At 49.2% G+C, this 21,590-nt stretch overlaps 1 protein-coding gene across 8 annotated transcripts in view; it reads right to left on the reverse strand.

The window, feature by feature from the left end:
* The window catches only part of LOC123746328 (putative uncharacterized protein DDB_G0271982), a 74,836-nt gene that overhangs the window by 40,077 nt on the left and 13,169 nt on the right, over nucleotides 1-21,590 (reverse strand). The window lies entirely within an intron of this gene.

Genomic DNA, 21,590 nt, shown 5'->3' on the forward strand with positions numbered 1-21,590 from the left:
ACACACACACACACAGCTCACAGGGGGTGACTCAGACCGGAAACATGGCAGGAGGGTCTCCCTTGAGCTGGAGACACTGAGACTATTTTCTGAATATCACGCCAGCCCTTGTGTCACGGGACGCGACGCTGCCATGCTGGCGGAGGGGGACACGCTGCTCGCTCACTGGTGGACGAGCGACGTAGTTCAAGCGTTCTTGTCCAGCTATAAGCGTACGATAGCTGGTTGATACCTGGTTGATGGGGTTCTGGGAGTTCTTCTACTGCCCAAGCCCGGCCCGAGGCCAGGCTTGACTTGTGAGAGTTTGATCCACTAGTACGGACGTGGATTGGTAGTAATGAGTTATGGTGTAATGGTGATGGTTGTAGTGACAGTTATGGTGTGCTAATGGTGGCAGGTGTGGTGAAAGATATGGTGTACTGGTAATGGGAGACATTATTCAGATTTCAGATTCAGATGTTTATTCAGGTAAGGTATATACATACAAGTGATGTTACATTAATGGATTGATATATAGATAGAGCTAGTACATACAATGCCTAAAGCCACTATTACGCAATGCGTTTCGGGCAAATATGGATGGGTGTGTAATAGTGTGAGGTCAGGTGATGATGAGGGAGGGTCCTATGGTTGTGAGGGAATGGTGACCACTGCTGCCTGCAGGTAAACTTGTTTCTGAAGTCCTTAACAGAAAGCAGGCCGCCGGCCCTGGTAAACCCCCCCCCCCCCTTAGGTAAGCTCCAGTTCCCCCTCTCCCCTCCCCATACAAGTTTATATTCCTTGATGCACGTGGATATTTATGTATATACATATATGCCAAGACTAGAAGATAGAAGAGAAGGGATATGATCAATACATACACAATACTAACAGGAATCGACCAAATAAACAAGGATGAAGTTTTAAAACTAGCAAAATTTGTTCAGAAGATTCAGCCTAAGGAAACAAAAGTCCCCGAAAAAAAATATGTATGAAAATTATCTTTAGCAGAGCGATAGTTAACACGGCTGAAACAAATTTGTGAAAAGACGATGAATTCCAAAATCTACGGCGTCTCCTTCCTTGGCGTCCCCCCCCCCCGACACGCATCACATGGCATGGATAATTAATCTGGTCTACTATAAGCCATACAGGTAAACTGCCCCTCCACCCCCCCCCCTCCTCCACGACAAGCTACAAGAAAAACTACCAAGTAAATTCCTCGTTGGAAAAGACGGGGAAGGGAGGGGGGTCTAGGGGGGGGGGGGGCAAAGAGGAGAGCGGACCAAGTCTAACTTGAAATTCCGTTGTCAATTGCCCATTAAAGCGAATGATAATAGCCCGAGGATACGACCGATACAACAGCAGCTGTAATGGTAGATTCGGGCGCCCTCTCCTGCTATTCATTTTTTTTTAAATTTTACATGTAGGTCTACAATAGAATATGGTGTGTGTGTGTGTGTGTGTTTGTGTGCGGGATGGACAAGTCTTGCATTTCTTCGTGAAGGGTGAGTTTATTGGGCGACAGTACTCATCCTGGGAGTGAACACACCGCCACAGCAGCATGTACAACACTGCCCCCCCCCTCCCCCGCTCCCCTAAGGAAGAACAACCCGCTGGGTTGTTCATCTTGTCACTTGTACCCAGACACAGCTGGGACTTAGCTCACTGTATCAAGTAATTAGATCACCATTTAGAGAGATTAACATTTACCGACCATCAGGCTCTAGTTATCATCCGGGTGCACGGGTGGAGCACTATTGTCAGAGCAGTATCTATAGTTAACATTGTCAGAGCAGTATCTATAGTTAACACATAATGTGGGGTTTATTATACTGCTCATACTGTAACACTTACCCACAGTCCACAGTATTAACCACAGTCCACAGTATTAACCACAGTCATACATTTAACCACAGTCCACAGTATTAACCACAGTCATACATTTAACCACAGTCCAGTAGTGGTCAAGGTCGGCCAGCACGCTGGACTTGTGATCCTGTGGTCCTGGGTTCGATCCCAGGCGCCGGCGAGAAACAATGGGCAGAGTTTCTTTCACCCTATGCCCCTGTTACCTAGCAGTAAAATAGGTACCTGGGTGTTAGTCAGCTGTCACGGGCTGCTTCCTGGGGGTGGAGGCCTGGTTGCCGGACTGATCAACCAGGCTGTTGGACGCGGCTGCTCGCAGCCTGACGTACGAGTCACAGCCTGGTTGATCAGGTATCCTACCTGATCCTCAGTTACCTCAAGGTAACCTCAAGGTTAGGTACTTAAACGATGAATTCTAGCCATTACAGTTTCTTTCTTGCGATGGTTCTTGGGTGACACAGTCATCTCTGGGAGGTAGACGGCTGCTCAGAGCTGAATTCAGGGTGAAAGAAACTTTGCCCATTTGTTTCTGCATAGTGCGGGAATCGAACCCGCGCCACAGAATTACGAGTCCTGCGCGCTATCCACCAGGCTACGAGGCCCCCTTATGTGTGTGTGTGTGTGTGTGTGTGTGTGTGTGTGTGTGTGTGTGTGTGTGCGCCATATATAGCAGATATGATAAGAGGAAAATAGGTCGGGAGTCGGTACATTAGACAACCGACGGTTAGAAAGGCGGGGTCCAAGAGCTAACAGCTCGATACTGCGGATACACATAGTAATTACACATAGTTAATGGACTCATGTTTAGATATCATGAAATTCAGGCGCGGAATAATTTATCCAGGTCAGAACGATTGGTAGTTAAGAGGCGGAGCCCCAGAGCTGAAGCTCAGACCAAACAAAAACACAACAAAGACACGCCCCCTAAACAAGAACAAGAATAAACAGCGTTCAACAAGTGTCCCATATATGGACCGAATTCCAATAGGCATCGTCAAATTTCAAATTTTGGAGAGAGACGCGTTTTCTTTCGCTCACCTTTTTAAAATATAAATATGGAGGGGATACTATCGGGGTTTGACGAGCGTGGTACTCCTCCGCACCATGTATGGAGACCACGTGCACCTCATCTCTGTTTACATCAAGCGTACAAGGCATTCAGCTGAATTAGTTACAGCCCCGCTCCTGTGCCAGGTAAGTTACGGGCTCACCATAGTCCGTGCTACTTGCCCCGCTCCTGTGCCAGGTAAGTTACGGGCTCGCCATAGCCCGTGCTACTTGCCCCGCTCCTGTGCCAGGTAAGTCCTCTACGGGCTCGCCATAGTCTGTGCTACTTGGAACTTTGTGTTCCCAGTAGCTTAATCTTAAACAATAGAATTCAGCTCCAAATTAGCTGAATCGTCTAACCTTACTGGGAGTTTATCTGTGGTCGCTTCCATGCTAAATGGTTTACAGTCTTACAGCTGTAAGTAGGATCAGGGGTCAGATTCACGAAAGCACTTACGCAAACACTTACGAACCTGTACATCGTTTCTCAATCTTTGGCGGCTTTGTTTCCAATTATTCAACAGTTAATGAGCTCCGAAGCACCAGGAGGCTGTTTATAACAATAACAACAGTTGATTGGCAAGTTTTCACGCTTCTAAACTGTTTAATAAATGTAACCAAAGCCGTCAAAGATTGAGGAAAGATGTACACGTTCGTAAGTACTTGCGTAACTGCTTTCATGAATCTGGCCTCTGCAGGCTTGACCCCTGAGGAACAAACAGGCGAGCAGAACTTGCACACTCCCGTCCACAAGACAAGCCGAGATAAGACGCCCAACGCGTTAAAACTCGCATTGGTAAGAGTAGCAAACATGTGTCTTGGAGCGCCGGCGCGAAGGGCTCCACAAGTCTGGTCAACAGGCAAACATCATTAGCATAGCACAAGTCACTGCAGGCTGTCAGCTTCACCACCACATAAGGACTGAGGCTGCAGCTTAAGACGTCTTGACCGTTTATGTTCAACACCTTTACCAATTATAGGCAAGGTGAGTTTTTTCCCCGTGTGATAATGTAAGCGTTTGAGTGCAACACCTCGCTGCCTGGGTACGATGACTTTCAGATAGGTGCGATCCTCAGGGTGGTGCCATCCTATGATAATTGATTTAGTTTATATACGATAATTTTTTGTTTTGGTTCAAACTGACGCGGCTCAGAGGATGATGGGTGCTCTACTTGTTTACGTCAAAATACCCAGTTTACCAGTTTACTATACCAGTTTACAACTTGTAGTTTGCTTCAAAAAGAAGTCTTTATCAATGGTTTGCTTCTCGCCTGTTTCGAGAGCTTCTATACCAGCAACCCTTCTGCAATAGCGTTAAAATAGGGGTGCATTAAGCGTGAGGACAGGTTTGTTTACATCCTGTGTTCCAATGATTCAAAATTTTCAAGGAAATTGAGCACAATTTGCCACAATCATCAGATTTTATGCGGCCAAGTTGCACATTATTGGGAAATTTACATTATTCAAATGTTATGCAAATTCTCGCTTCCTTCCTCTTTGTTTGCGACCTTTTTTATACACATTCATAAAAACCCAAAAGCCGCGAATACGACAGTTGTCTCCTGTACTCTACATCGTTCCTTTAGTGACAAATGAACAAGAAACAAAAGAGCCTTAAGTAGTATTCCCTTAATGTGTTCTCAGAATCCTTTAAGTGTGTTCACTCAGTCCCTTCTCTGAAGACCTGGGACCACATTCACGAAAGCACTTACGAACCTGTACATCTTTTCTCAATCTTTGGCGGCTTTGTTTCCAATTATTAAACAGTTAATGAGCTCCGAAGCACCAGGAGGCTGTTTATAACAATAACAACAGTTGAATGGGAGGTTTTCATGCTTTTAAACTGTTTAATAAATGTAAACAAAGCCGTCAAAGATTGAGGAAAGATGTACACGTTCGTAAGTGCTTGCGTAACTGTTTTCGTGAATCTGGCCTTAGACGTTTAGTGAGCACAACAGAGTAAACTAAACAGAAGACAGGTGAGTACTAAAGGATTAGTATTGTAACAGGGAAGGAACAAGTGCAGACGATGAGTCACAATAACGTTTCGGTCCATCCAATCGACAATCAAGTCGATTGTCGACTTGATAATGGTCCAGAATGGACCGAAACGTCGTCGTCTCCTTACCTCCTGGTGTGTAGTTTAGTTCTTAAAGCAACAAGTGATTTGAAAAGTCGGATTACTGGAACGTCGTTCACTGTTTTGAGGGTCCCAATAATCCGGATTATTGGAACCCTCTTAATCTGGATTATTGGATTAATCTGTAATTGGATTACATTTCAATAATCCGACTTTTCAAGTCACTTGTTGCTTCCTTGTTGCAATACTAATTCATAGGCTCCTCCGATCAAGGCAGGTGAAATATCGGATATGCAAGAGGTACGAAATCCTATACACACACACATACACCTAGTAATAGAGGAGAAAAGAGATATCACATAATATATACTTGGCAGATACTCAAGATCAGGTCCCAAGTTTGCACGATAAAATAGCTTACTAGAGCGAAGATTTTGAAGATGCAGAATAGACCCAGCGAAGTGTAGAAGTGCCATAAGTGCAATCAGAGAACACTTATGAACATTAGAGGTCCACGGCTCTTCAACCTCCTGCTCAGCAAAAATTATAAATATTTCCGGAGCAAAGGTTTAAATGTTAAAGAGGAAATTAGACACATTCCTACAAGCAGTGTCGGATCAGCTAAGTTGTGAGGGTTGAGGACCTGCGGGTGGTGCACGCTCCTGCTAATTAAGTCATCACGAGAAAGCCTGGCCCCCTGCAGGGTTGCTGAAATGGAAGAATTCTAGCTTGGAGAGTAGAATAACTCCCAGAACAATAACCACGTACAGTTCGGGGGGCACCTTACCTTGAGGTGATTCCGGGGCTTAGCGACCCCGCGGCCCGGTCGTCGACCAGGCCTCCTGGTCGACGCTTGTTAAGAGTCCAAGCGAGTAATTACGCAGTCCTGTGACATAACTCTTTCGGAAGTCTATAACGACCAGATAACAGAAACTATTACACATATAATATTGAAAAGGAGGAATTCGTGTCGAACGTACGAACCTTCCACAACCCAAAACATGGCTTGGTACGACAGGATGAACAGCGGGTTTTCTTCCTATTGGGGGAGTGTCCACTCACAGGATGAGTGGCGCTGCCCAATAAACTCGCTCCTCGGGGACAAAAATTTAAGTGTCTTAGCGCGGAAAGTGAATCGTGGAGGAGGACCTTGGGGCTTCCCTTCACGGGCCTGGGTGACGGAGACGCTCTCTGGCAGGCTGCCTCGCCCACCACAGATTACCGACACCAAATGAACACTTCACCCTCCAGTTTTTACCCATTCCAACTCCAAAGTTTTATCGCAATCAAATTATTGGAATCTCTACACCCAAGTTTTTTTTGTGTTTAAACCTCGTTTCTGGTTCCAGCGAGGCAGAGTGTGTTCCCTGGATGGTCGTTAGTGTATTTATAACTATTGTCCCAGGACGGTCCCCAGTACTGGAATAATGAGAGGCTGCTTAGCAGAGAAGCAGGGATAACATGTGAGTGCCAGTAGCAACATGGGGAGTGCCAGTAGCAACAGGAGGAGTGTCAGTAGCAAGGGAGTGCCAGTAGCAAGGGAGTGCCAGTAGCAACATGGGGAGTGCCAGTAACAATGTAACAGGTTTCAAGGGTACTCTGTTCCTATGTTGCTGTCTCATAACGCTACTACTGTGCTTGCACCGGTAATTTTTCTCATCCTCATGTCGGACACAGACGAGGACATTGATCTCACTCACGTGAGTGAGATCAATGATACCTGAATGTGAGTCGTACATCGGACTACAAGCAGCTGCGTCTAACAGCCTGGTTGACCAGTTCACAAACCAGGAGGCCTGCTCAGAGACCGGGCCGCGGGGACGTAGATCCCTGGAACACGAGGACTCTTGCTTGCAACAAACGCGGGAAACATGTAACGGAGCCGTCGCCTCCCCCCAAAAAAGATTTCGATACACCGGAAGTTATGTTACAATAGGAACACGCACCAAGACGCCCTCCTTCCCCAGTCCCCCTGGTACTTGGTACTCGGTACTTGGTGCTCTGTGTACCTCTGTTTGGTGGCGCGTTACCTACGTGGGTAAACCTTAGGTTAGTGACGCTTTACCTAACCTCTCCTCCCTCTCCCCACGGACTGTGTACCGAAATATGTTTCGAGAGAAGCAGAAAATTGGGTATACGATAGGACCCGAGGTTGGGGAAATGAGATAAAGATGGGGGTTGGAGATAGATAATGGTTGGGGGGGGGGTCGTGAATAGGAGTTAGGAGGTTTGGGAGTGACAGTGAGATTGGGGAGTTTGAGAGGCGGATGGGAGGGGGTGCAGAGAAGGGACAGGAAAGGCGACGCAGAGAGAGAGAGAGTAAGAAGGGGGACCTGCACACAGTAGGAGAAGGGAAAGGAGGGGGTGGGGAGCGTGTGAGGGGGGTTAGGAAGCCTCCTTGTCCTCCTGGGGAGCTGTCACCCCCTTTAACACAATATTTCGCCCCCCCACCCCTAACCCTTATACCGTGCTAACATACTCACCCATCCTGCCCTATCTCCAAATATCCCCACTCCATACACACACCTACCCCACTCCACCCCCGCCCCACACTCACAGCATCAATACGGCTCGTCAACGGCTCCTTACACACAACCCTCCTTCCCTCCCCCCACAAGAACACATAAGACCCCCCACCATTCAACACACCTTCCTCGACCCTACACCCCACACAACCCCCCACCAGCCCTCACTAGGGGCTGCCACCTCACGGCACCTCTAATCAAACTCTCTTGGTCACAGGGCGATGCGTCCCTGTGACCAGTGTTTCTGTATCTACCTTTGACGTCAGTGTCACGTGATGTATCCTCCGGTGACCTCAGTGTCACGTGATGTATCTTCCTGCGACGTCAGTGTCACGTGATGTATGTTACTGCGCAAAACCATATTATATAACTTCCTGTAACCTGAGCATCAATAAGTAACTTCCAGTGCACCTGTGTGGGTGGGAAGTAAGTCGAAGGTTTGTGAAGGGACTGATATATCAGATCAGTAAATCATCGGTACGGTACTCTGCTCGGCAGAGCTCTGCTCTACGACGAGTACAGAGAGTATAGAGCAAGAATGAGCAGTCTGCAGCGTTGAGTGACTGAGTAAAGACGAACGGAGAGGTCACCTCCACACACTCCTCTATACGCCGTCTCCAGCATCACTTGATCTCCCTCCCTGGCAGCCATGAACCCCTTGCAGATAACGCCGTAGTCCTGTGCCCCTCTTTGACAACGTGGTGGCCTTCTGCCCCCTCTCAGAGAGCATGGCGGCCCTAAATTCTGGAACCCTATAAGCTAAATTACTGTTCTCGGTAGCGTGGTTACCCAGCATTGATTCTCTTACCCCTGTAAGCTAGTGTTTACCTGTAGTGAGTTTCGAGAGCTTTATAGTCCAACTAGGTTCGTCTGGACATGTCTATGATTGGTAAGGATGTTACTTGTAGAGGAGGTACTAAAGCCACAATCGGGAACACTGTATGAACACCGCCGGCTAATCCGGAACTTCCTGAGGGAACTCTTCTTCTAGCTCTTCTCAGTGTTGCTGCCCAAGATCCTCCTTTTAATTTTCTCCACTTGTGTGAAATAGGTAAGCTCGACACCTGATCAAAAGCAGTTATTTAAACGGTTTACCTGGAGCCAACGATTTGGTAGAAATGCAAAAGAAAATCAGTGATGAACAGAGGTACTATAGTCACAAATAGAGAGCACTATGAATATCAGAAGCCCGCGGCTATTCATTATCTTCCCAGAAAATATATGAAATATTGCCAGTACAAAAGCGGATGTTTTCAAGAAACAATTAAACATGTTACTGTGTTACTGACCAACCAGGTGAGGCTGGTTGCTCAGTAACAGTGGGTCATATCAACCAGTGGATATGTGAGCCTGCGGGTCGCTCCAGGCAACAGCCTGTTGGACCAAATTATCTCAAGTCAAACCTGGCCTCAGACCCGACTTGGGGACTAGAAGAACTCCCATAAGTTAGTTCCGTAAGGTCTCATACTCGCCATGCCCGACCTGAGGCCAGACTTGCCTTGGGATAACCTAATCTGTGTCTCACTTTCCATGCTTGTGAACCATGAAACCTGCGAAGTGTTGACATTTGAATGCTCAATAGTGCATGGAGGAAACACACCGAAGACGTATCATGGGAGTTCATCGTCTCTCTCACCACGACTTTGTGCCTGCTTTGATGTGCTCCCACAACTCAAGAAATAATTCACGGACGAGTGGATACCAGAGAGCAAATAGTGTGCCGGCAAAACAGGGATGCACCAAGCTGGATATTTGTTATTAATAGGAAATTGCTGTCACAAAGAGATGGCTGGCTGACAAGCAATCTAAATCCTGTCGAAGTCAGACTCTTGTTACATGAGCTGTGTGTTCAAAGTTAGTTTGATCCAGGCTTCCCCCCTGATGAGCCACAGCGAATGACTTGATATATTATTGTTTATATACGAACATTATAGTGCTTTGTACCTCTGCTCATAATGTTTACATGTTATCTATGTAGGTTTAAGGTAAACATTTTCACTTTGTTACATGCTGTTTACAGACTAAACATATGATATAGCTCACGCTTCAACACTTGCAAAGGTAAATACCTGTGTATATATGAAAACATTTATCTATGTATCTGTCGTGTATAGTCTCAGCTAATCTCAGCTTGACTGGAAGTCCTGTCCCCCCCCCCTCTGCCCTCTCAGCTAATGTGGTGGCCAGGGACTCCTTTACCCGCCTCTCTGTTAGTATTGTGGCTCAGGACCCTTTCTCCTGCCTGAGCACCTCTCACTAGTGTTGTGGGTCTCTCTGTGGTGGCCCTCTCTCCAGATCTCTCTCCTTGTTCTTCTCAGAGGGAGCCCTTGACCCCTCTCAGCTACGGCAGGGGTCTTGATCCCTCTCATCTTGTGTGGTGGCTCCTGATCCTCTCTCACTAGTGGTGGCCCAGGAACCCTTGTAGCTAGTAATGGCCGTGGAACCCCCTCAGCTAGTGGTGCCCCCCCCCTCTCAGCTAGTGGTGGCCCTGGCCCCCTTTGCTCGCCCCTCTCAGCTAGCGGTGGCCCTGGACCCCCTCCTCCCCGCGCTAGACAAAAGACATTCGTCATCAGAGCGCGTCCGAACACGACAAGGCCTGAGCCGCGCGTCGCCCCGCGGCCAACGCTCCAACACCCACCCACTGTCATCCAATTTCCACCGGCCTGCAGACCCCTGCTGCCACCAGCAGCAGCTCTGGCAGGAGCAGGATCACAGCACCACCACCACCATCTCCACCAGCATCGCTACCACCACTACTAGCGTACCTACCACCAAACTTCACACACAGCTTTAAATATCCCAATTTGATCTGGAACCTATACACCAAGGGCTGATTCGGGGCGCCCAAGAGCCGTAACTCATCTCTAGGAAATATACTTGGTGAGCATGACCACTACCGTCACCAAGAGACAACATCAGAAGCAAAATAAACAGGGGGAGCGTCGCCATTACCTCCCCGTGCTCGACGTGCTTCCTGGCATCTACAAGTCTAGCTCCCGCGCCCGTGCTGGCGACACTTCTCCCCCCTCCACGCCACACACTTCACTTCCTGAGCGCTACCGTTCTCAACATGGAGGCCACCTACACACCCCGCCAAGGAAAAGGGGGATATATTCCAGTCACCTGGGCTGTAGGGGTCGGGGATATAACTATATCTATAACTATATTAATCATAAGAACAACGTCCCTTTTACCTCCGATAAAGACTTTAGGTACATCTGCATTTGTGCAGCTACCCTAGGCTATATGAAGGGGAGTAGTGTCAAAAAGCTACGTGATGCTAAAAATTTCCCATCACACAGGATGGTTAGTCATACAGAGGCATGTGACGCCGATAAAGACGAATCTTATAATTACTCTAAAGCCTGAGGACCACTACAATCAACAAACAGCCTAAGAGACCAAGCCTGGCTTGGGGGAGTAGAAATTTCAACAAATTATTACATGTAAAGTCTGACTAAAGAAATAACAAAGTAGCTAATATGTAAAGCAAGATACCAATCCCAGGAGGAAGACGACAAAGAGTCACCAAAGTGAAAGAAACATTTATTAAACTGTCCGAAATCTAAAATAAAATTGGTGGTCTAGTATTGTGTTTTAGTGAGATGGAGTTTTGGGTTTGGTGTTGGAGTCAAGGCCTCAACTTCTGGAGGCCATCACAACAGCCTGTTGACGGTAGTTACGGGCTCACCATAGCCCGTGCTACATGCACACTTCGTTCTGAGTAGCTAAATCTAAAACAACGGGGGGTAGATATAGCCTAAGCTACTCTATCCCTTTGTATTTATTGCTTATCTCAATAAACATACTTGAACTTGAACAACAACAGCCTGCTGACCAACCAGCAAGTATACCTTAGTCCTGAACATGGTCCAGGACTAATTTATACTCTCAGGAGTATACACTGAGAAGCCGGTTCACTTCTCGGTGTGTAGATGACTTCCTAGAGGGTTTACTGAGGACAACAAAGACATGAGTAAAATACTGAGGATACTACTATACTCGTCCGCGGGGACACTAAGCCCCGAAATCATCTCAAGATAACCTGACAACAGACAACAATATGATGTTCAATGATAACAAATCCTGCTCCGGCAGTATGGACGAAAAAAAAAGGAATTAACTTTGCGTTAACAAGCGCAGTTAATCCACAATAAGCGTCGTCATGTATACCTGCATGTATACATTCATATATGTATGCATACATTCATACCTGGAGTTGTGTATGTATGCATACACTAGCCCGTACTCCTATTAAACCGCTTAAAAATGATAAATCCTTATTCCCTAGAGTACTTTCGATACATATACAGATACAAATTAGCACTTGGAAAATACTAGAGGAACTGGTTCCAAAACTGCACATAGAAATAACACATTAGATTATGAGACATGGCAGGATGTGCAAAATATCCCCTACTGAAAAGCAGAGGTGCAACTGGTACGCTGGAATAAAACTATCAACATCAAAGGGCCCAAGACTTTTCAACACTGCCTCTATACATAAGGGGCATAAGTAGCCGACCTCTCGTGAGGTACCTGATCAACCCGACTGTGAACAACGGCGTCTAACAGCCTAGCTACAGGGACTAGGCTACGAGGACCAGGCTACGGCGACCAGGCTACGGCGACCCGGCTACGGGGACCAGGCTACGGGAACTAGGCTACGAGGACCAGGCTACGGGAACTAGGCCACGGGGACTAGGCCACGGGGACTAGGCTACGGGGACTAAGCTATGGGGACCAGGCTACGAGAACTAGGCTACGGTGACCAGGCGACGAGGGACATATATCCTCGGAACCACCACAGGTAAACACAAGGTAAGACGTGAATATTCGAACCTACGGAGTAATATGACCAACTAAATTATCATATAATAAGAAACCAAAATTCCTGAGTAAATGTAATTTTGGTGAGTGTTTCAGGTTATCAGCGAGTGTTGGAGGGGCTCGCCCAGAACACATTCCTTGCACATCAGCGATATTTAACATAATTGGTAATTAATTATATTATTAGTGTGTGTTCACCTTGCAGGGTTGAGCTCCAGCTCTTAAGCCACAACTTCCAGCCATCGGTTGATTGTTGGTAGGACTCATTTCCTCTACTGTATTTCATATTTACATTGATAGTATATATTATTCTGGACATAGAGAATACAGGTGCACAAATATGTGTTTTTAGCGATTCAGAGCTTAAAATAGGATACAAACCTCGACTAATCTATCAATAACGTGTAATTTCCTCCCCCTCGTTAATGTATGTTTCCAACGTGAACCAATCAGCACACGTGTATCCCTAAGTTAACTACTCACTTAGTTGTACTTGCGGGGGTTGAGCTCTGGCTCTTTGGTCCCGCCTCTCAACTGTCAATCAACTGGTGTACAGGTTCCTGAGCCTACTGGGCTCTATCATATCTACATTTGAAACTGTGTATAGAGTCAGCCTCCACCACATCATTACCCAATGCATTCCATTTATTAACTACTCTGACACTGAAAAAAATTCTTTCTAACGTCCCTATGGCTCATCTGGGACTGTTAACTGTTAGCATCATCGTGTTAACTTGGCAACATCTTTATTTTATTTTATCTATTTTATTTATATATATACAAGAAAGTACATTGGGGGTTAAGAGAGAACATAGAGTTTAAGTTGAAATTACGATCTTGTAAAGCCACTAGCACGCATAGCGTTTCGGGCACATACATCATCTTCTACTGACTTCACATCATTCAAGACGGCTCCAACTCTTCCATAAGTCCCGTGGAAATACATAACTACAACCTCGTTGTTCACACAGTGAGAATAGTCCTCAAGGAAGCACAAAAAGTGTAGCATAATATTTATATTAAGGAGAATTAAGAACACGTGGAGCTGATAGAAAACGAAACAGGTGTAAAGAAAACGCGAAAACTAGGACAGACTATAATATATTTTTGGCGCGAACACGCAACAAATTGAGAACAGAGACAACAGAACTTTTTTTTCTGGTTTTGAGAAGAAATTATAGAAACAGTATATACAAAACAATAAATTTTCTTATTTTTTTGTATTAAATTTCGATCACTAATATATGGATTTCACTATTAATAAACGGGATATACGACTTTATACAAAACAAATAAAATAATGAAGTTAATTTTGTCTCCAAGCAGACACGGGTTTGTTCATAAATTGAAAACTAAAAATTATTAAGTTTACTTCGTTTCCAATATAGATATAAACGAGAGAAATAGGAGAGTGGTGGTGATGTGTGTTAGGTGGGGGGGGGGGGGGGGAACCTGATACCTTATAATACTTTGTGTCACCTTTAGGGCATCCAATCCCATATCACCACCTGCTGCTGAAGACCTCCGTCTCCCTCACACCTGCCTAACCCTCACACACCCGCACTCACACACACACACACACCCGCACTCACACACACACACACACACACACACACACACACACACACACACACACACACACACACACTCACACACACTCACACAAAATGGTGCAGCTCCAGCCTGGAGTCCACCAGCCTGGAGTCCATACCTAGTTAAACACAAAGTTAGATAAGATTCAGAGGTATGGCACCAGACTAATCCCGGAACTGAGAGGTATGTGCTACGAGGAAAAACTACGGGAGTTAAACCTCACGTCGTTGGAAGACAGAAGAGTTCAGGGGGATATGATCACCACATACAAGATTATCAAGGGAATTGACAGGGTGGACAAAGAAAAACTATTTAGCGCGGGTGGAGCACGGACACGAGGACACAGGTGGAAACCCAAATGAGTCACACAGACTTTAGAAATATTTTTTTAGTGTCAGAGTAGTTAACAGATGAGCCCATATCAAGAGGATAGCATCAGCGGCATATATCAGGTTGGAAAACATTCTAGTCAAGGATAAGACTAAACTGGAAAAGGTTCAAAAGTTTGCCACCAGACTAGTACCCGAACTGAGAGGTATGAGCCACGAGGAGAGACTACGGAATTAAACCTCACGTCGTTGGAAGACAGAAGAGTTGGGGGGGGGGGACATCATATGGTAGATAAAGATAGATTACTTAATACAAGGGGCACACCTACCAACCTCGCCCACCCCCCACACACACACCTGCCTGACACTCCCCCCCCCCACACACACACCTGCCTGACACTCCCCCCCCCACACACACACCTGCCTAACACCCCCCCCCCCACCAATACTCCCACGACGACGGGTACCCATCAACAGCTTCAGTGTCCTGACATATCCCCTCTGAGGGGAAGGACCTCCCTTCCTGGACCTCCTCATCCCCCCTTCCACGTCCCATCACTGCCCCCTCTTCTCTTCCCATCACTATTCCAAATGGTGCTCACAGGCTGCTTTATTGCAAAGGTCAGACTTGTGATGACGAGGATGGTGAGAACGATCTTTGATGGTGCGCTTGGAGGCAGTGATAGTGGTGACGAGGGCTCTGGTGGTGTTATAGAATGATGATGATGCATGTGGTGATAGTGATGGTGACGATTGGAGGCGATGATAGTGGCGGTAGGGGACAGTGGCGGTGGGTGAGCCCCACAGCGCTTGGCTCCACACTTGATGTCGCCCCCCTCGGCCGGCTCCCTCACTCACTCACTCACTCACTCCTTGCCACCTTTGTTCTCACTCCTCGTCCTGCACACACAAGCACACACACACACACACACACACACACTCTTTTATCACCCTCCCCACCCCTCCACCTTCTCTCTCTCTCACTGTCCTCCTTCCTGTCCGGCACGCTCTCTCACACTGTCAGGATGTATCTCCCTCTCCCCCTCTCTCTCTCTCTCTCTCTCTCTCTCTCTCTCTCTCTCTCTCTCTCTCTCTCTCTCTCTCTCTCTCTCTCTCTCTCTCTCTCTCTCTCTCTCTCTCTCTCTCTCTCTCTCTCCTCCTGTCTGTGTCTCCACAACAGTGGCTGACAGATGAACATAATTAACCAGAACAGTCCCGCAGGTCCGTGCCATCACACTTTATTATGTCACGCCACTAACAGCTGCTACAGATGAAAGCCAACAGTAAATTGGCATTGTGTTTTCCGGTCGAGCGGTATCACAGCCGGTGGACCGGTTGTCACAGCCGGTGGACCGGTTGTCACAGCCGGTGGACCGGTTGCCACAGCCGGTGGACCGGTGTCAGAGCCGGTGGACCGGTGTCAGAGCCGGTGGACCGGTGTCAGAGCCGGTGGACCGGTGTCAGAGCCGGTGGACCGGTGTCAGAGCCGGTGGACCGGTGTCACACATACTCATCTAGAGGTCAGCAAACAGCCTTTTGACTCTCAGTACTCAACATGTCTTCCCAAGAATCAGTCACAACATTACCAGGAGTCAATCCCTGTCGTTATTACAAGTCAATCGCCATGTTGTGTTTTACGGCACCTAACAGGTCACCACAACACCCAATGGGTCATTAAACATACAACTCTGTATACTATGGTCATTACACATTGTATTAAACCTTTACAAGTAAACAGCTCTCCCTCTCCCACACTCCTCTCTGTATATGCTTCCTCTCACAGGCTCCCCTTCTTTTATACAAACACTATCTCTTTCTCCTCTTCCAGCATTGAAGACCCTAGCTAGGCTCATTCCAGCATCACACTCCTTCCCATCCCTTCCAGCATTAACCTCCTAGCCAGTCTCCTCTTCCAGCATCACCCCCCCCCTCCCCTCTCTTCAGACCAAGCTGTGTGTGCCTCCCCCGCCCCTCCCCCTCCTTCCACCGTGGCACTGAGGCAGCCTTTCTCACCAGAGTAAGCAAGGTGCCCTCCCCCTTCCTCCATGCTCTTGGCTCCGACGACCTGCCCCCCTCCCTCTTTCTCTCTCTCTCTTCCCCTCTCCCCTCGGCCGCGCTCACCCCCCTTCTTCGCCCGCCCCTCACACCCCCTCCAGCATCTATTCCAGGCGCGGCGAGTGTGGGTCCCTTGCCAGAAGTCCTCCAGCTGGCCGCCCGAGACGCACACGCACATAAAAAGGCATTTCTACTGCGGGCACCAGCGTCTTCGATCTATGCTTGGCCCTGCTGCCTCTTCTCTCCCCCCCCCCCACACACCCCACCACCCCCTCCGTCTTCTTCACTCCTGGCCCTCCCCGCTTTTGGCAGACACTCATCCACTCTTTTACGCCACTCTTTTATCCATCTCTGAGGGGTTCATGCGCGACTTGGCCCCCCCCCTCCCTCTCTCATCCCCCTCCCTCTCAGTATTTTGTCTTGGACACGCTACTACACTCGGCCTCTCAACGCCTCCATCAAGTCATCTTTGTGTGCTGAACATGTTGACACTTTCCCCTCCAGAGAACAGGTGCCTTGTTCTTACACTGTGTCACCCGGCTGTCCTACCGAGGTGTTCACACCACCCCCAGCCGCCACACATCACAACCCGGCTGAGACAGATCGCCAGTAAGGCACAGCAATATCCAGTCTTAACACAGACAGCATCACCAGGGGGAGACACAGCTTCACCAAGGGAAGCTACAGCTTCACCAGGGGAAGACACACTCACCAGGGGAAGCCACAGCCTCACCAGGGGAAGACACAGCCTCACAAGGGAGAGCCACAGCCTCACCAGGGGAAGACACAGCCTCACCAGGGAGAGCCACAGCCTCACCAGGGGAAGACACAGCACCAGGGGAAGACACGGGACCAGGGGGAGACACAGCACCAGGGGAAGACACAGCCTCACCAGGGGAAGACACAGCCTCACCAGGGGAAGACACAGCCTCACCAGGGGAAGACACAGCCTCACCAGAGGAAGACACAGCCTCACCAGGGGAAGACACAGCCTCACCAGGGGAAGACACAGCCTCACCAGGGGAAGACACAGCCTCACCAGGGGAAGACACACTCACCAGGGGAAGACACAGCAGTACCCAGCCTAAACAACACTAGCAATAGGGAAACACAATGCAAAAATCGTTACGGCCTGCCGGTGATGGCTGATGTCTGCAGGAGGGCGACAAGAGGCACCTGGAGGTGTGCTGAGGCATGAGGGACGGGGGTGAGGCATGAGGAACGGGGGGTGAGGCATGAGGGACGGGGGGTGAGGCATGAGGGACGGGGGGTGAGGCATGAGGGACGGGGGGTGAGGCATGAGGGACGGGGGTGAGGCATGAGGGACGGGGGTGAGGCATGAGGGACGGGGGTGAGGCATGAGGGACGGGGGGTGAGGCATGAGGGACGGGGGTGAGGCATGAGGGACGGGGGAGAGGCAAGTGAGGCATGAGAGACGAGGGGTGAGGCATGAGGGACGGGGGTGAGGCATGAGGGACGGGGGTGAGGCATGAGGGACGAGGTGTGAGACATGAGGGACGGGGGAGAGGCATGAGGGACGGGGGTGAGGCATGAGGGACGGGAGGTGAGACATGAGGGACGAGGTGTGAGGGACAATGAGGCACGGAGTGTGTAATGGATGGAGAGGAATGAGGGAAGACAATTTTAAAACAAAATATTAGTACTGTACTGATCCTCATATATCAATGAGGATGTGTGAGGTCTGTGAGGGACGGTATGCTGTGGTAAAGGTAAGTTACAGCACCGCTCCTGTGCCAGGTAAGTCCACTACGGGCTCACCATAGCCCGTGCTACTTGGAACTTGTTACCAGTAGCTGAGTGTTGAGGCGGTGGTGGTGGTGGTGATGGTGGTGATGGTGGTGGTGGTGGTGGTGGTGGTGGTGGTGGTGGTGGTGGTGGTGGTGATGGTGGTGGTGGTGATGGTGGTGGTGATGGTGGTGGTGGTGGTGATGGTGGTGGTGACGGTGGTGGTGATGGTGGTGGTGGTGGTGGTGGTGGTGGTGGTGGTGGTGGTGATGGTGGTGGTGATGGTGGTGGTGATGGTGGTGGTGATGGTGGTGGTGGTGATGGTGGTGGTGGTGATGGTGGTGGTGATGGTGGTGGTGGTGATGGTGGTGGTGACGGTGGTGGTGATGGTGGTGGTGGTGGTGGTGGTGGTGATGGTGGTGGTGGTGGTGGTGATGGTGGTGGTGATGGTGGTGGTGGTGGTGATGGTGGTGGTGATGGTAGCCAAGCTTGGCACGGAGAGACCGGATGCGCCTCAGTGGTCGTGCCCGAATGAAAGCACAAGTCATGGATGCCTGTGTTCCGTGCTCCCACCTAGGCCGCTTCTCCCACGCTCCTCTAGTGTAAACCCAGGCTACCCCACGCTCCTCTAGTGTAAACCCAGGCTACCCCACGCTCCTCTAGTGTAAACCCAGGCTACCCACGCTCCTCTAGTGTAAACCCAGGCTACCCCACGCTCCTCTAGTGTAAACCCAGGCTACCCCACGCTCCTCTAGTGTAAACCCAGGCTACCCCACGCTCCTCTAGTGTAAACCCAGGCTACCCCACGCTCCTCTAGTGTAAACCCAGGCTACCCCACGCTCCTCTAGTGTAAACCCAGGCTACCCCACGCTCCTCTAGTGTAAACCCAGGCTACCCCACGCTCCTCTAGTGTAAACCCATGCTAGAGATATTGCCGGAACAACCGTGAACATCTTCAAGAACAAATTGGATAGCCTTCTTCAAGAAGTGCCGGACCAAGCGGGCTGTGGTGGGTGTGTGTTGGGCCGAGCTCTCACAAGTCAAGCTTAGGGAGCACGGAACCGAACTATGAGGAGCAAGCGCCAAGCCACAACGACTATATAACACTTGGAAGGGGTCAGGATAAGAATTTGGGATGAGACGGCGGGGAAGGTATGGTTGGTGTCCAACCACTTGGACGGTCGGGGATTGAACGCCGACCTGCATGAAGCGAGGCCGTCGCTTTACCGTCCAATCAGAGTGGTTGGATGGCTTGAGGAGTAGAACTCCCAGAACCCCATCCAGGTACAATCCAGGTTAATCCACACACTAGAAGGTGAAGGGACGACGACGTTTCGGTCCGTCCTGGACCATTCTCAAGTTCCTTCACCTTGTAGTGTGTGGTCTGGTCAACATACGGAACAACCTATGAAGGTTGCTTCCCCATGACCGGAGTTGGTACACGTGCTGGGGGCCAGCCCGCCCTCTGGGGTGCCCGTGTAGCACAACCTGACTACCTGGATTGTACCTGAAGAGGGTTCTACGAGTTCCCCCAAGCCCGACCTGGGGTCACACTTGACTTGTGAAAGCTTGGTCCATCAGGCTGTTACTTGGAGCGGCCCGCAGACCCCACACAAGCTCATCTGTGTAGAGCAAAGACCATCTAACTTAATGAGACCTCTGTCATATTGCTCACGAGCAAGACACAACAAGTGATTGAATCAAGACGGTATCCTCCCCCCCCCCCCCCCCAAGGTGTCTTGGTGACGTCATTCCCACTGATAAATCAGCCTTGATATCAGTGTCAATTTACAGACGAACACACGCAAGTACAAACTACATACATAGCTACTTAAATACCCCATATGTAATATCTCTACATATGACCTTTGCTTGGCAAAATTTCCTTTACAGATGGGAGGGAATTAAAATTTAAAATTTTGCCCCGAGTAGCGAGTTTATTGGGCAGCGCCACTCATCCTGTGAGTAGACACAAAGCAGCATGTACAACACTCCCCAATAGGAAGAAAACCCGCTGGATTGTTCTGTAAATATGGGAAGGGGAAATAGCTACGATTATGGAGATGGGAGGTAGGGAGGGTTCGCCCCATAAGAATCAGAACAATTATAAGAATAGGTACGTAGGAGATTCATGAACTAATTTCAAACTCACGCCAGAAGCGACATGACTCCCACTGTTACTAAGTGGCTGTAAGCTGGAGGTGCTCCACACCCTGACCAGTGCTCCACACCCTGACCAGTACTCCACACCCTGACCAATGCTCCACACCCTGACCAGTGCTCCACACCCTGACCAATACTCCACACCCTGACCAGTACTCCACACCCTGACCAGTGCTCCACACCCTGACCAATGCTCCACACCCTGACCAGTGCTCCACACCCTGACCAATACTCCACACCCTGACCAGTACTCCACACCCTGACCAATGCTCCACACCCTGACCAGTGCTCCACACCCTGACCAATACTCCACACCCTGACCAGTACTCCACACCCTGACCAATGCTCCACACCCTGACCAGTGCTCCACACCCTGACCAATACTCCACACCCTGACCAATACTCCACACCCTGACCAATGCTCCACACCCTGACCAGTGCTCCACACCCTGACCAATACTCCACACCCCTGACCAATGCTCCACACCCTGACCAATACTCCACACCCTGACCAGTGCTCCACACCCTGACCAGTACTCCACACCCTGACCAGTGCTCCACACCCTGACCAATACTCCACACCCCTGACCAATGCTCCACACCCTGACCAATACTCCACACCCTGACCAGTGCTCCACACCCTGACCAGTACTCCACACCCTGACCAATGCTCCACACCCTGACCAATGCTCCACACCCTGACCAGTGCTCCACACCCTGACCAGTACTCCACACCCTGACCAATGCTCCACACCCTGACCAATACTCCACACCCTGACCAGTGCTCCACACCCTGACCAGTACTCCACACCCTGACCAATGCTCCACACCCTGACCAGTGCTCCACACCCTGACCAATGCTCCACACCCTGACCAATGCTCCACACCCTGACCAGTGATCCACACCCTGACCAATGCTCCACACCCTGACCAATGCTCCACACCCTGACCAATGCTCCACACCCTGACCAGTACTCCACACCCTGACCAATGCTCCACACCCTGACCAGTGCTCCACACCCCTGACCAACAAGGTGTGGATGGAAGTCTGAAAACAGGTGAATCAGAGATGTTAAAAATCTGTTTTTATACCGTAAGAATGATATAAAAGTGGATGAGCTGAAGGAGCAGACCGCAGAAGCCAATTTTCACTCGCAATCTGAATAGAAGATATAGGAAAATAGGATGAGAGAAATTGCATAAGATGGCCGGCGGCTAGAAAGGCGAGACCCAAGACCTAGAGCTCGACTCTGCAGACGTGAGAATGTATTACTACCTTCCTGAACCAGGAACCATCAACCGCTGGCGAAACCTTTACATCTTTCCTCGATCATAGCGGCTTCATCCTTATTTACTAAATAGTTTACGAACTTG

Source organism: Procambarus clarkii, chromosome 80 (genome assembly GCF_040958095.1).
Source record: "Procambarus clarkii isolate CNS0578487 chromosome 80, FALCON_Pclarkii_2.0, whole genome shotgun sequence".
Lineage (NCBI taxonomy): Eukaryota > Metazoa > Arthropoda > Malacostraca > Decapoda > Cambaridae > Procambarus > Procambarus clarkii.